The following is a 13,039-nucleotide window of genomic DNA, read 5'->3' as shown; positions in this document are numbered from 1 at the left end:
CCAGTCTTTGACCCCAACACCTCACACATTTAAGGGACTTACCTGATCTGTGAAGGTATTAACTTTACAAACTCTAGGGTAAATGGATCAAAGTAGAAAGTAGCCCCGAGAGAGGGCAGGCTGTGGGAACCCCAACTTAGACCCGGTCCCCTGAGTTTTTTTAGTCTTTGGGGGCAGGTTCTCCAACCACCTCCATGTGTGCCCCCTCAGTCAGAGACTAAGTATTTAAAGTCTGAGGGAAGGAGTTTCTGTTTGTCTGGAGTCACACATAACACCCAGAGTTTTTCCTAAGAGTAGAGAAAGAAATGACTGGTCCTCCCTGGCTTCCCTACCAAAAGGAGAGCACTGGAAATCATTTCCCAATCAAAACCCACACATACAAGGATGGACAGTTCCTATACCACAAAAATTTGAGAAAGGATCTTGAGAAAAGCGGTGGATGCTGAGTGGCTAAGAGATGGAAAAACACCTATTAGCCACCTCACCCTCTCAAAAAAAAAAAAATCAAATAAAACAAAAGCAGACAAATGAAACCCCCAGGAGAAGCTCTGGAGCCAAGGGGATTTCCTTCCCCACAGAGACAGCATCACCAGGGGCATAATTTGATTTTCTGGAATGCCTGTGGTTCAGTTTATGAGAAGGAGTCGACATTGTGAACACAAGTCACAGAACATCATCAGAGTATGACCTGACCGTCGTCCTCTGGAGGAGTGCCTTGAAAGAGAGGCCTGTGATAAACCAGATGTCCGCACCATGTCCACACCATGTCCACACCATGTCCACACCATGCGGGGAAAGGACTGCTTAGGGGACAGGACTGGGAACAGGGGTCTGGTTTTGCAATCTTCCCAGACTGTACACTCTCTGGCAAGATTCCACGGTGCCTCCTCTTCTACCAGGACCTAGTAGGATATCTCTAGAAATGTAGTTTATCTTGTTACACACCTGAATGCCACTCAGCTGTTCTTACAGACGGAAGGGACCATGCTTCCTGTCATTACCATCTGGCCACCTGCTATGCTTCTCAGTAAGGCCTCCTAAAAATACCCTTCTCCAAAATCTCCTGTGAATTTAGGAGAATAAAAAGAAAAATCAAACTTAATCTGCTCAGATTGGCTTTCCATCAAGGAATACTTTTGTAATGTGTGGGATAGAGTGGGAAAGCAGAAGCTTTAGAGACAGATTTGAATTCGAAGAATACATGTTTTTATTATTACAGCTAAGATGTATTATCTATTCACTTCATCTGGACTAGCTCATTTAATCTTCTCAACGACCCTCTGAGTTAAGTAGTATTATTTCCCCCCATTTCATAGATAAGGAAACAGACACATAAGTAACTTTACCAAAGACACTCAGCAAGAAAATTGCAGCGTCAGTCTGACTCCAGAAACAAGGTTGCAGTCCCTCAGCAGAATTGTCTCCGAATGAATGTTGGTGCTTTTCCCATCTCCCAGATCCTGGTTCAGACCGACTCAGGCATGACGTGACTAGACAGGAGGGAAAGGGAGGGAAGTTTGAGAGGACAGAAGTATGGGAAGCTAACAGCCTGGTTGTCCTGAGGACCATCAGACAAACATGCAGCACCTGAGTGAGGGGCAGTTTGGGCAACCAATAGTATCCATGGAGAGCCTGCGAGGCAGCAGACATGTTGCCAAATTATACAGCTCCCAGCATCACGGTTCTGGGCACTGACAAGGGCCAGGCAGGAGACAAGTTGGCAGGGATTCAAAGGCTCCCACCCCAGCATAGACAGATGATAGATAAATAGATAGATAGATAGATAGATAGATAGATAGATAGATAGATGATAGATAATATAGATGATAGATAAAGATAGATAGATGATAGATAATAGATGATAGATAAATAGATAGATAGATGATAGATAACAGAGATAGATGATAGATAATAAAGATAGATAGATGATAGATAATAGATGATAGATAGATGATAGATAGATAGATAGATAGATAGATAGATAGATAGATAGATGATAGATAGATATTGGAGCAGCATGCTGTATCAGATGCTTAGCCACAGAGACAGAGCCATCTGTGACGAGGTGGGTGCATGGATGACAGAGGCTGGTACAGTATTAGCAGGTACCAGACCTCTGACAGAGGGTAGGCTGGGGCTGCTGATATACTTGCCCTGGTCAGTGTGACCTCTGACACTGGTCTGGACTGAGCCTCCCAACAGGGGCTTGGGGGACTTCAGCCAAGGAGGGCTTAGCTAGTGTGAGATTTCACCTTCCTGCCCCTTCCCACACTGGGGCTCCGTGTGGGGCTCCAGTCATCCCTCTGCCTACGGATCATCACTCCTGTCACCCTTCACATTTATTGAGCACTTACTTTGTTCGCAGCTCAGACTGCCTCACTGCTGCTTTTTCATTGAACTATCACAACAGGCATATGCAGTAGGATGTCATTTTAGGTTCTCAGGTTGAAAACAGCAAACCCATACACTTGTTCCACTGTCTCTCTCCTTACCACAGTGCCCTTGGAGGGCACACGTGTCCGAACAGAAAGGTAAAAAATGGCCCAAATTCCTTCAACCTTTAAGAAAGTGAGAAATGAACTTTTATTGTGTTAAGGCACTGAGGACCGAAGATGAACTTGTCACTGCCGCTTCGCCTGACTCATACACTGCTCACAACCCCATGAGTTTGTTGTGAGAACTGAGTTTATGCGGGTAAAGGGTTCATAATCTGGCCTGATGTGTAGTTAGCACTCCATAAATGCTAGCTGGTGTCAATCTCATTCTCTGATGACGGAATCCTGAGAGTGGTCCCCAGAGGACTCGAGGTCTTACAGATGTTGGCATTTATTGCCCCAGATTGAACATCCACTCAGCTCCTGTTCAGAACAGCTGGGGCTGAAGATACTTCATGTTTGCAAAGGGTTTTATTGGGTTCGTTTGGTTTTTTTGAGAATTATACAGTAACCTCAGACTCGCAGAGTCAGAAAGGATTGCAAAGGTTAGCTGAGGCTTAATGGCCTTCTCCAATTTTCGTACTGAGATTCCTTCAGCCTCAACTGAACACCCACAGGGCCTACCCAAGAGCTCTTGCTGCTAGAAAGGTTCTTCCTTATGCTTGCCTGGACTGTCGCCAGTAGCCCCACCCTGGCCAGTGCCACTGCCCAGCACAACTAGCCGCCCAATGACCACTCATTCCATTCATTCCGCTAACAGTTATTGGGTTCCTACCTTGTGTCTGGCCTCACTGCTCCCTGTGACCTCAAGTGAGTTATTCACCTTCTCTGAGCTTCCAATGCCTCATCTATAAAATCAGAAGAGTAACAGCATCTAAGTCGCTGGTGAGGATTAGGTAAGGTCATGTGTACCAGGTGCATAGCACAGAGTCTGGCACATACATAGTGAGTGCTCAGCAACTATTACTTGTCATTGTCACTGCTGTGGTTGCAACGACTTAGGAAAAATAGGAGCTGAAATCAATATTTACAAGTCTGAGAAGGACTGCAGAAGACAAAGGGTAGGATGTTACAGAATCATTGAATGCATCTGAATGGGGTCCTCTTATTCCACGGGAAGAGAAATGCGACTGGCTATCGGGGGACCCTCAGAAGGCCTGGAAAGCCAAGCCGAGAAAAGCCAGAGTACGGAGCTTAGTGGGTCCCCCTTAAAAGACCCCAATACACATGGTAGGAGAGCTGTTCTTAGGAATACAGCAGAACAAGGGTGGTGGCATCAGAACCAGGAGCAGCTCAGGATTCAGTGCTAAGGTGGACCTTTTGTGCAACAGAGAGCAGTCCCAGCAGCTTAAAGAAAGCTAAACAGGATGGACACCACGGACAGAAAACAGATGAGGCAGAATGGCTTTGTGCCACCTTAGAGCTCCCTGACAGGGACGTGAGCACAGCCAGGGACACAGCACAGCCAGAGATACAAACCAGACGCCCAGGCTGCTGCCTGTGAACAGTTCCTGCTTCTGAGCCACAGCTCCCCGCATGCAAGAGGAGAAAGCTGGGGTAGGGGGTGTTGGGAACAGACTGACTGCATGCCCTCCTCAGCTCGCCAGCATGACCCAGCCTCACTGTGGAGTCAGACCAGCCAAATGGAACACACGCAGTGGGAGGTGATTGGCCCACTCCCTCCCAACGCCCTTCCAGAGCCTAGTTTGTGGTTTTGTACAGTCTCACTGCATCTTCTTTTGGAGGAGAGCCTGGGAGGAAGGCTTTTTTTCCTCCCTATGTCTGCTGCTTGCCTGCTGGTTTCACTGATCACTCTTCCCATTTCCTGGCGGCTGCTAGGATGTGACCAAGGAGGGCAGGCAACCCTTCGGTGGGTGGAGGCAGCTCCCAGCTGAGTCACAGAGGATGTCCCCCACCCCCGCCGATAAAACAGAAAGCACCAGCTCTTCCCGGGAGAAGGCGAAGAATCCTGCTAAATCCTATTTAAAACAAGAGTTGTTTGGGGTTGTTTTTTTTTTTTTCCTGTTTGGGGAAACAAAGTGGAAGTGCCCTGCCCCCACCAGAAACAAAGGTGCAGGAAGGAAGTGGAAGAGAGGGTGTCATGGAGAAAGTCTACCCATTGGGTCACATCAACTGGTTTTCCAGCTGATGGCTGTCCCCAGCATTCAGGCACCGGGCCAGGCCCCAATTAGCCAGTTACAGTGACAGACACTGACAGTCTCCATCAGGTAACCAGCGTGGGTCAGGGCCTCTGCCAACAGAGTCGAGTTGTGGGGAAAGCCACAACCTGGGTTGGATTCTGACTCCAGTATATATATTTGTGTGTGACCTTCTGTGAGCCATACCACTTCTGTGAGCCTCTGTTTCCTTGTCTGCAAGGTGGAGCCGGTAATAATGACCTGATAGGATTCCAGGGACGATTAAATAAGATGAACACATAGATAAAGCTTCGCACAGAGCTGAGCCCATTGTAAGCACTCCAAACTAGCAGCTGTTAAAACCTCCAGCTATCATGAGCATAGAGCTGGCTGCAGAAAGCTTGTGCCTCCAAAAGGAAACAAGGGACCCAGGTGTGTGTCACTCTCTGTAGTGTGATGACTCAGCTCCTCACATTGTAGAGACCACCCCTTGGGAAGAGGACAAAGTCTCAGCTTTATCTCTCCGCATGGATGAGTTCCTTATATTAAAGACTCCTCCCACAGATCACATGCTGATTTCCTACATCACAACAGTATCAAAGGCTGGTAAAGAACCCCAAACAGGTGGACTCCAAAGTGGTGGTCTGGCAGATTCCCTTGCTTCCTGAGGGAGCAGAGGATGGGAGGAGTAAGCATCGTGTGTGTGTGTGTGTGTGTGTGTGTGTGTGTACGTGCGTGTGTGTGTGTGCGCGCGCACACTCCCGTGAATGTTCTTAAAGACCCAGAGGAGAAACAAGCAGCGTCTCAGCTGACATTTGCAAACAGAGCTATATTGAGAGGTATTATCTTCTCCAGCAAGGTCAGAAGACTCATGCCTGCTACCCTGGAGAGGTGGAAATTGCAGGCAGCAAACAAAATCACACTGCCACTTGGAAACCTGCCAACTGCTACAATCAGGGTAAAAATAATTTAAAAAGTAAGTCAGGTGTGAATCAGAGGCTCTGGTACTGAGTGGAGTATGGAACGCTGCTGTCAACCCCCTCTTCTTCCCGAGGCCCCTCCTGCCCTGGCTTCTAGGACACAGTTTCTGCTCCACATTCTTCTGGTTGCCAGTCATCCCTGTCCCCTTCCTTGTCTTCTCATTCCTTTCCCAAGCCTGGGGCTCAGCCCTTGGCACCCTGCGTCTTCCTGCTAATATTGTATTCCCTGGAAGATTCGTCCTTTCTCAGGATTCATCTCCTCCCACCCCACCCTCAGTTAAGCGCCAAGCTAGAACCTCCACTGGTTCATGGACACTCCTGAATAAGCCATTCTTCATTCCCTGGCTTATTCCACCAACAAATATTTAATGAATCCCCGCTACATGTGCTAGGGATAGAGAAGTGAAATTTACATCTGGTTGGACAGCCTATTGCGAGGAAAGAAAATTTTAAAAGAAACATTTAAAAATTAGAAATTGTGAAAAATGTTATAAAGAATATAACATGGCTTAACATGGACAAAACTGAGGGTTGCGGGAGGAAAGAAAAACTTACTTTTTATAAAGTAAAACCATTCTGAGTCAAGAGTGTTGAAGCTAACACCTGACGGGGAGCAGAAGCTGTGTGCAGAGTGGGGAGAGATCCTTCCAGAAAGATGGAATATCAGGAGAGAGGCTCTCAACTATTTCTTTACAAAATAATTTGACTTGTGTGGGGGACATGAAATGGAAGGTCTCCAATTTGAGGATTATCGAGCAGAAGTTAAAAGCAGGCAGATAGTAGTTTTATAAAAGATGTGCTTCAGCCAGACATCCAAATAATTACCTAAATTGTCCTGACCCTGACATTTATCACCAGCCCTTCCCTTGGAGATATGTAAATAGGAAAATAATGAGAAGAAAGTTATTTTGTAATTACCCAGCATGAATCATAACTCTGAGAGGCTATTTCCAGGGGTGCTTTGGTGTAATTTAGTTCAGCATTATGGGACTTTAATTTAAGAAGACGTTATCGGTGCAGAGACGCTCCAGAACCAGACTCAGAAGAACGGGATTTTCATCCTGATATTCCTAGCCATCTGTCTGTAGATCTTAACCCTGTTAAAGCTTCGGTTGCCTTCTCTGTGATATGGGAATAATTATTCCTGCTCTCCCTATTTCCCAGGAGAGTTGGGAAACCCAAGTAAGGCAATGGACATAAAATGCTTTGCAAACGTAAAACACTGTTCATGGGAGGGAGTCACTCTTCATGCCTTTCCTCAAGGTTGAAGGACTCCTTGTGGTTGCCACTGACAAAAGAGAGCCTAACTCAGACTAGTTTGAGGAGGAAAAGATTTACTGGCCACAATAATGAAAAAATCTGGGGTTAAATAACTTTAGCTATAGTCTGATCCAGGGGCTCAAATGAAACCATCTGTCTCCAGACCTCTCTGCATCTCTCAGCTCGTCTCTTCTCCATGCTGACTTTCTTCTTAAGGTTTTCTTGGTGGCTAACAGTTGCTCTAGACCTATACCCTCCCAGATTTAAATCCAGTAGGAAAGAGAGAATGCCCGTCACTCAAGGAAAATCCTGAGCCCGATTCTCACCAACCCAATGGCCTTATGTGACCATCCTGCACTGACCACAGTGCCCAGGGCATGAGAAGCCTTGATGAGCCTTCCTGAGTCATAATCCCAAACCCCAAGCAAGAAGTACATTGGCCTGAGTGGGGGTCAGATGGATCCCTGGGGAAACCAGGAAAGGATGAACGACAGTGGGCCCGTGAAACAGCAGAACCTCACTCTGCCCCCACATCCTAGGTCCCTTCCCTGGAAATGCCTGGCCAGTCTTCAGCATGGCAAGACCAGCGATAATCGAAGACTTATGAGATTACAGGCTGGGGCATGGAAACCAGCCCTGCTTAAGACCAAGTCCTACAGAAACTCATGGTGCTATGCCTTTTCTCTGTCTTTCCTTCCAGACCCGAGCTTATTTCCATCACAGCCTAACTGCTGCCAGGCAGTGGCTCTGGCCTGTGAGGACCTGTATTGTGAGCTTCACCATGTCTCCTACAAGTCTTGATTCCATCCATTAATCAACAATCCTATAGCTTTTGTGTCTTGGCTTCTCTCCTGCACCCAGCCCTCCTCCATCCCCACACCCCCATATACCAGGGCATATAAGTGATACAGTGGAACACAGAGATGTGATAACTACTTGGGGGCATCTGGGGTGGTGGGAGGGTGCGTGGCAGGGGAAAGGAGGTGATGCAGAAAGCTTCACAGAGGAGAAATGAACTGAGTCTTAAGTAACGATTAAGAATTTGCTAGAACCAGAGTGAGAGAAGATCATTCCAGGCATGAATCTTTGGATCCAAAACTATTTTGATCTCTCTTTACAAAAAAAGAAAACTCTTTTTCTCAACCCAGAAGTTGTAAACCAGTGGCCCACAGACAGATCGAGCTGACAGATGTGTTATATTTGGCCCACACAGCATTTTGTAGAATTTAAATTAGTTGCCAACATTTAAAAATGGTGAGCTTTTACATAAGGATCTGGATTTTCGGCTGCTCTTGAAAAACTCAGGAGCTCTGGCAGTCCTGGACCTGAGTCCCCACTGGGGCAACAACTGACTGAGTTGAGTAACACCTGCCCTCTTGAGGCAGGGCAGGGCCCATACAACCTGCTGGCCTCCTTGCTCTCCCAAGTCATCTGCCTGGTCTTTGTTGGCATTAGAGTTTGTGACTTGTCTCTACCCAAAAAACTAACCATTTACTCTTCAGATTATTTCTCATTGTTGGTATAGTACAGCGCAGTGCAGTGTGGGGTGGTGTACTACACTGTGCCCTAGTAAACAATCTGGTCTGTTTACATTACTCCGCTCCTTAAAAATCTCCAATGACTCTCCAAATCAACAGAGCAAAGTCTTAATACCCAATGCAGACTGGTGGATTGATGCAGGGGGAGTTGACCCCAGTACAAGGGGAAGGTTGACCTCAACCACCCTCCTCTACCTTATCCACCAACTTCCAAGCCCTAAAACCCTCTACTCTGAATGTTTGTCATTTCCCAACCCCATCCTTTCCTGTGACTACATGCTCTTAACACACACTGTCCCTCCAGGTGCTCTGTCCTAGCCAGACTTCCCTCAGCCTTCATTGTCCAGTCGAGGGACCATCTCCGCTCTAGCTAGAGACCATCTGACTCTTCCCTCCCTCCTCCGGGCCCTTGCAGGACCACTGGGTTCCTGCCTTGGTGTTAGCACCTGCCATGTTTCTCTCTAATTATCTGTTTACATGGCTGCCTCCTCCACACCCAGCCAGTCTGAGATCCTTGAAAGCAGAAACAGTGACTGATTCATCTTTGTATCTTCGGTGTGTTTCTGTATACCTTGGCAGATACCAGATACTCAGTAAATTCTTGTTACATCAATGAAGAAAGGAACAAACACATGGGGAACAAACTGGCAGGTGTTCATGGAATGTCACACCTCAGCAATTGTAATGAAAGAAATCCTTTTCACTGAAGCGCTTCGGTCTACTCTAGCCACAAGGAAGTGCTTCCTTCTCTGGATCCCTGTGGTAAGAGTACTTGAGGGTAGATCCTAGCTGAGTTATTAGAGGAAGCTACAAGGACGGTCATATATCCCTTGGGTATTGACAGAGGATTACAGAGCCAAAAAAGGCCTTAGCACTGGGCTCTGACCTTCCTAGATCCGCACCCCTCCAGGTGCAGGGACCAAAGTCCTTGAATCTGTGACTGGGGCCCCAGCGCCAACTCCAGCCAGGCATAGAGGCTCCAGAGAGAAGTCTAGGATGACTTCTTACTTCCTCACTCAGCTCCAGCCACACTTGGCCTACATGCTGTTCCTCAAATGTACCAAGTACCCTCCTGCCTCAGGGCCTTTGCACTTTCTAGAATTCTCTTCTCTGTATTCAGGGGGCCCACTCCCTTACCTTATTCAAGCATAAAATCATATGCAACCTTATTAGAAAATGTTTCCCTGATCACCAAAAGAAAACTGCGACAGTGTCCCCTACTCTTTGACACTCCGAATCTTTTACTCTGCTTTAAGGAAGAACTGTAAGAACCAGGGCATTGGAGACCAGAGAGAGCCCAGGCTTGTTGTCACCAAGACTCCCTCCTCTCTCCTCTTCATCTCTTATGTTTGCTTGTTTTACTTGTCTCCACTCTTTTCTACCTAGACAGGCTTTCTCTACAGGAAGGAGGCATCATGGTTCGATCCTTCAAGCTCATAATAGAAAGGAGAAGCGATCCTTCCCACTCATCCTAGTGAGAATAATCCACAGAGAAATAATCTGCTTGGCCTAGTTTGGGTCCCATGCCAACCCCTAAACCATTACCCCAGAGAGAGGATGTGTCCTTCTTGGTCAGGTCCGACAGGGTCTTTTCAGTTTGTCAACTTATCACTGTGACCAGAGGAAGAAATGCTCATCTGCCCAGGCCTGGGTCGCCTGCAGACTTGGAGCTAGGACTGGAGCATGCTCCATCTGAACCCGATGGTTAGGTGGGTGGAAAATCGAGGAGCAATTGCTCCCCGAGACAGAGGAGACAGATGGACACTGGGTAGACAGGTGCATCAGATGTGCGATTATGACTTCCTATTTCCCAAAGCACCTCTTCCCCTCTTTACCCCACTGACCTCACACCAATTCTGTGCAATTGCCCAGGCCTTATTACCTGAGATATTCAAAATATTGAACAACCAGCATGACATGGGCACTGGCCAAGCAGAAGGGAACTGTCTTAGTCCTTGGGGCTATTATAACAAGGTACCATGGTCTGGGTGACTTATGAACAATAGACATTTTTCTCACAATTCTGGAGGCTGGAATTCCAAGATCAGGAGCCAGCACAGTCAGGTTCTGGTGAGAACCCCCTTCTGGGCTGCAGACGGCTGACTTCTCATTGTATCCTCACAGGGCAGAAAGCAGGCTAGCGAGTTCTCTCGCCTCCTCTTCTGTGGACATCAGTCCCAGGATGAGGGCTCCACCCTCGTGGTTTAATGACCTCCCAGGGCCCCAGCTCCAAACGCCATCATACTGGGGGTTAGGATTTCAACGTATGGATTCTGAGGGGGACACAGCCATGCCGTCCATCACAGGACTCCGGCTGAGCACCGCTAGGATGACCGCCCTGGGGAACACCAGTGGGACCATAACCTGATTGCCCTCAATTTCCAGGTGAAGTACCGAGGCCAAGAGAGATGTTTAGGCTTGTGCCCTGGTCACATGGTGAGTTGGTGGCAAGAACCCAAGACCCCCGCCACCAACTCTGGGCTTCTTTCCACTGTCCTAATCTACCCCTCTGTGCTCAACCGGGGAGGTGAAGTGAGGCAGGACTGGGGCAACCAGGGAAGAGGGGCTATTCTGATCCCAGCCGCTTGGAGGAAGAAACCAGCACTCTGTAGCACGCTCTGTGCTGCTGGGCAGGTGCCATAAAGCCCGGGAAAGCAGCACCTGCCAGACAGCAGGGATCGAGAGCAGCCAAGGGGATGGGAGTGTGCCACCAGACGGCAGATGCCAGGAGGGCCGCAGCTATTCTGGGGTACAGGCAGTGGCCCTGCGCCCCAGCCGCCCTCCCCGCCCCCAGGGCCTTACTGATGTAGGGTCCGAGACCTGAGACTTCCAGGCCAGGGAGTCAGCGCCTTACAGAAAACAGCACGATTAAATACTGTCTCAAATCCTCGTAAATGCCTAGTCGTTGCCCTTGTTAGGAGTCACTCAATCCGCTCAGAATCATCTGGGCCAAATACTCCCGCTGGTTCACAGCCCTCTCGGGAGCTTCCCTGGTAGACTCTGAAACAGCCCCCTTACCCGAAGGGCGGGGAGAGACTGAGGAAAGAGGCAGCCCACTCCAGGTCGGTGGGTGGCAATTTTAATACTAAGGGAAGGAACTTACATCCGAGGCTTGTCCTGGGCAGCAGCAAGATGAATGGGTCCCCACACCCGCCCTCCAGATCCCAAAAGTTTCTCTAAAGTAGCCATAACCGGGTCCAGTCAAGTACACCGTGCAGGTGTTCTCAACCCCGCATCACTAGCTCAAGACTAGCCCTGGCGCAGACTCTGAGTAAGAAACCACAAGTGAAACCCACATTCCAAGGACGGGGGTCAGGGGGAGAAGTCTGAGGAGCCTCCGCATCCCTGGGGCCAGCTCACGGGTCGATCAGCAGTCACGTCTTGTGACATTCCCCAACAGCCCCCATATGATTAGATGAAGAAACTGAGGCCCGGGGAGGGGATATTCTTCGCCCCGAGGACCCACAGCAAACTTGAAGGAGAGCTGTTGGCATTGCTTGATTTCTCAATTCAGGACCCCTTCACCTGGATTGCCTCAGACTGGGAGGCAGTCTGATTCGCCATTCTTGGGGTCGTCATCCTTCCACTTCCTGGGGCCAGTTGAGCTTGACCTTCACGCCCCCTATTCCTCCAGTAGGGGCCATGCCATACCTGTAGGCATGAATTCCTGCCCTCACACGGCGCCGGCCTGAGCCCCACTCTGCCTTCTGGTTTCAGAGCCTGAGCCAGCCCAGAGCAGCTCTCTCGGCCAAAGGTACCACCCAGGCACAAACACCTTGGCCCCAAATGTCTCTCCTGGAGAGAGGAAAACAAATCATGGGTGAAGAAAGAAATCCCTTCTTTTCTGCTCCTGACAGGTCCCAACCTTCTTTCTATTGTGTCTACCTTTCCATCCTAGGTGGACAATAGTGAGCATTTCCTGCAGCTCTGGCATGCGCATCCCTGGGACAGACCTCAGGGACACTGCTGCTGCACAGTGCCTCCTAGTCCCTGTCTGCTCAGGCCTCTCTTCTCCTCCGGGCACCGGGCCAGGAGCAGACCCTGGAGCTGGAAGGTGGTTCCCCCTCGTAACCACCCACCAGAACAACGAGTCTCTGTTCCACTTTGCAGGTGCTATGGGAATGTTCTGTAACCAGGAGAATTAGGATCCCCATTTAACAGAGGAGGAACACTGAGGTTTAGAATAATATAGGTATAGGCTGGGTATAGGAGAAGTTCTTCTCCTGCCACTGGCAGGCTGTGGGGACCCACAGAGAGCACTTAGACTCGTGCCTGTACAAAGTAGGTGATCAGTGAATGCATTGTCATCCCCAGGAGCAGAAAGGCAGAAAATAACAGAGCTGCCTCTCCTACCAAACACTCCTGGCTCTCATCCAGCAGCCCTGGGAGAGAATCACAGGCAGGAATAAATCACTCCAGATATGGCAGTTTCTCTCTGCCTAAAACAAGATAGAAGGTGCACCTTTATCCATGTGGACAGGTGAGATGGAGCGAAAGGTCATGGGTCACAAGGGTGGGGGTAAGCGTGACCTCCCTGCAGTCCCAGGGTATTTCCAAGTAAACCTTTGCTCATCCTATAAGTAGGAGTTACTTCCCAGGGCCTGGGAAGGAAGCCCACAGCTTTTTCCCAATCCATGCCTCCCAGCTCCTTCTGCTTAGACTCTACTGCTCTCCTTTTTTTTTTTTTT

General features: G+C 48.8%; 1 long non-coding RNA gene across 1 annotated transcript in view; it reads right to left on the bottom strand.

Annotated features, from left to right (window-relative positions):
* Positions 1 to 1,183: 1,183 nt before the first annotated feature.
* Positions 1,184 to 13,039, bottom strand: part of LOC145716130 (uncharacterized) — a 16,626-nt gene continuing 4,770 nt past the window's right edge. Inside the window, exons 4-5 of the long non-coding RNA XR_014138561.1 lie at positions 3,211 to 3,283; positions 1,184 to 1,490 (exon numbers count right to left, since the gene is read on the bottom strand). This is a non-coding gene — a long non-coding RNA (uncharacterized LOC145716130). The remainder of the gene's footprint in view (positions 1,491 to 3,210; positions 3,284 to 13,039) is intronic.

Source organism: Leptonychotes weddellii, chromosome 11, assembly GCF_054177405.1.
Source record: "Leptonychotes weddellii isolate Sample4059 chromosome 11, ASM5417740v2, whole genome shotgun sequence".
Taxonomy (NCBI): Eukaryota; Metazoa; Chordata; class Mammalia; order Carnivora; family Phocidae; genus Leptonychotes; species Leptonychotes weddellii.
The sequence above is the reverse complement of the archived record's forward strand: the minus strand, read 5'-3'. Positions and strand labels throughout refer to the sequence as shown.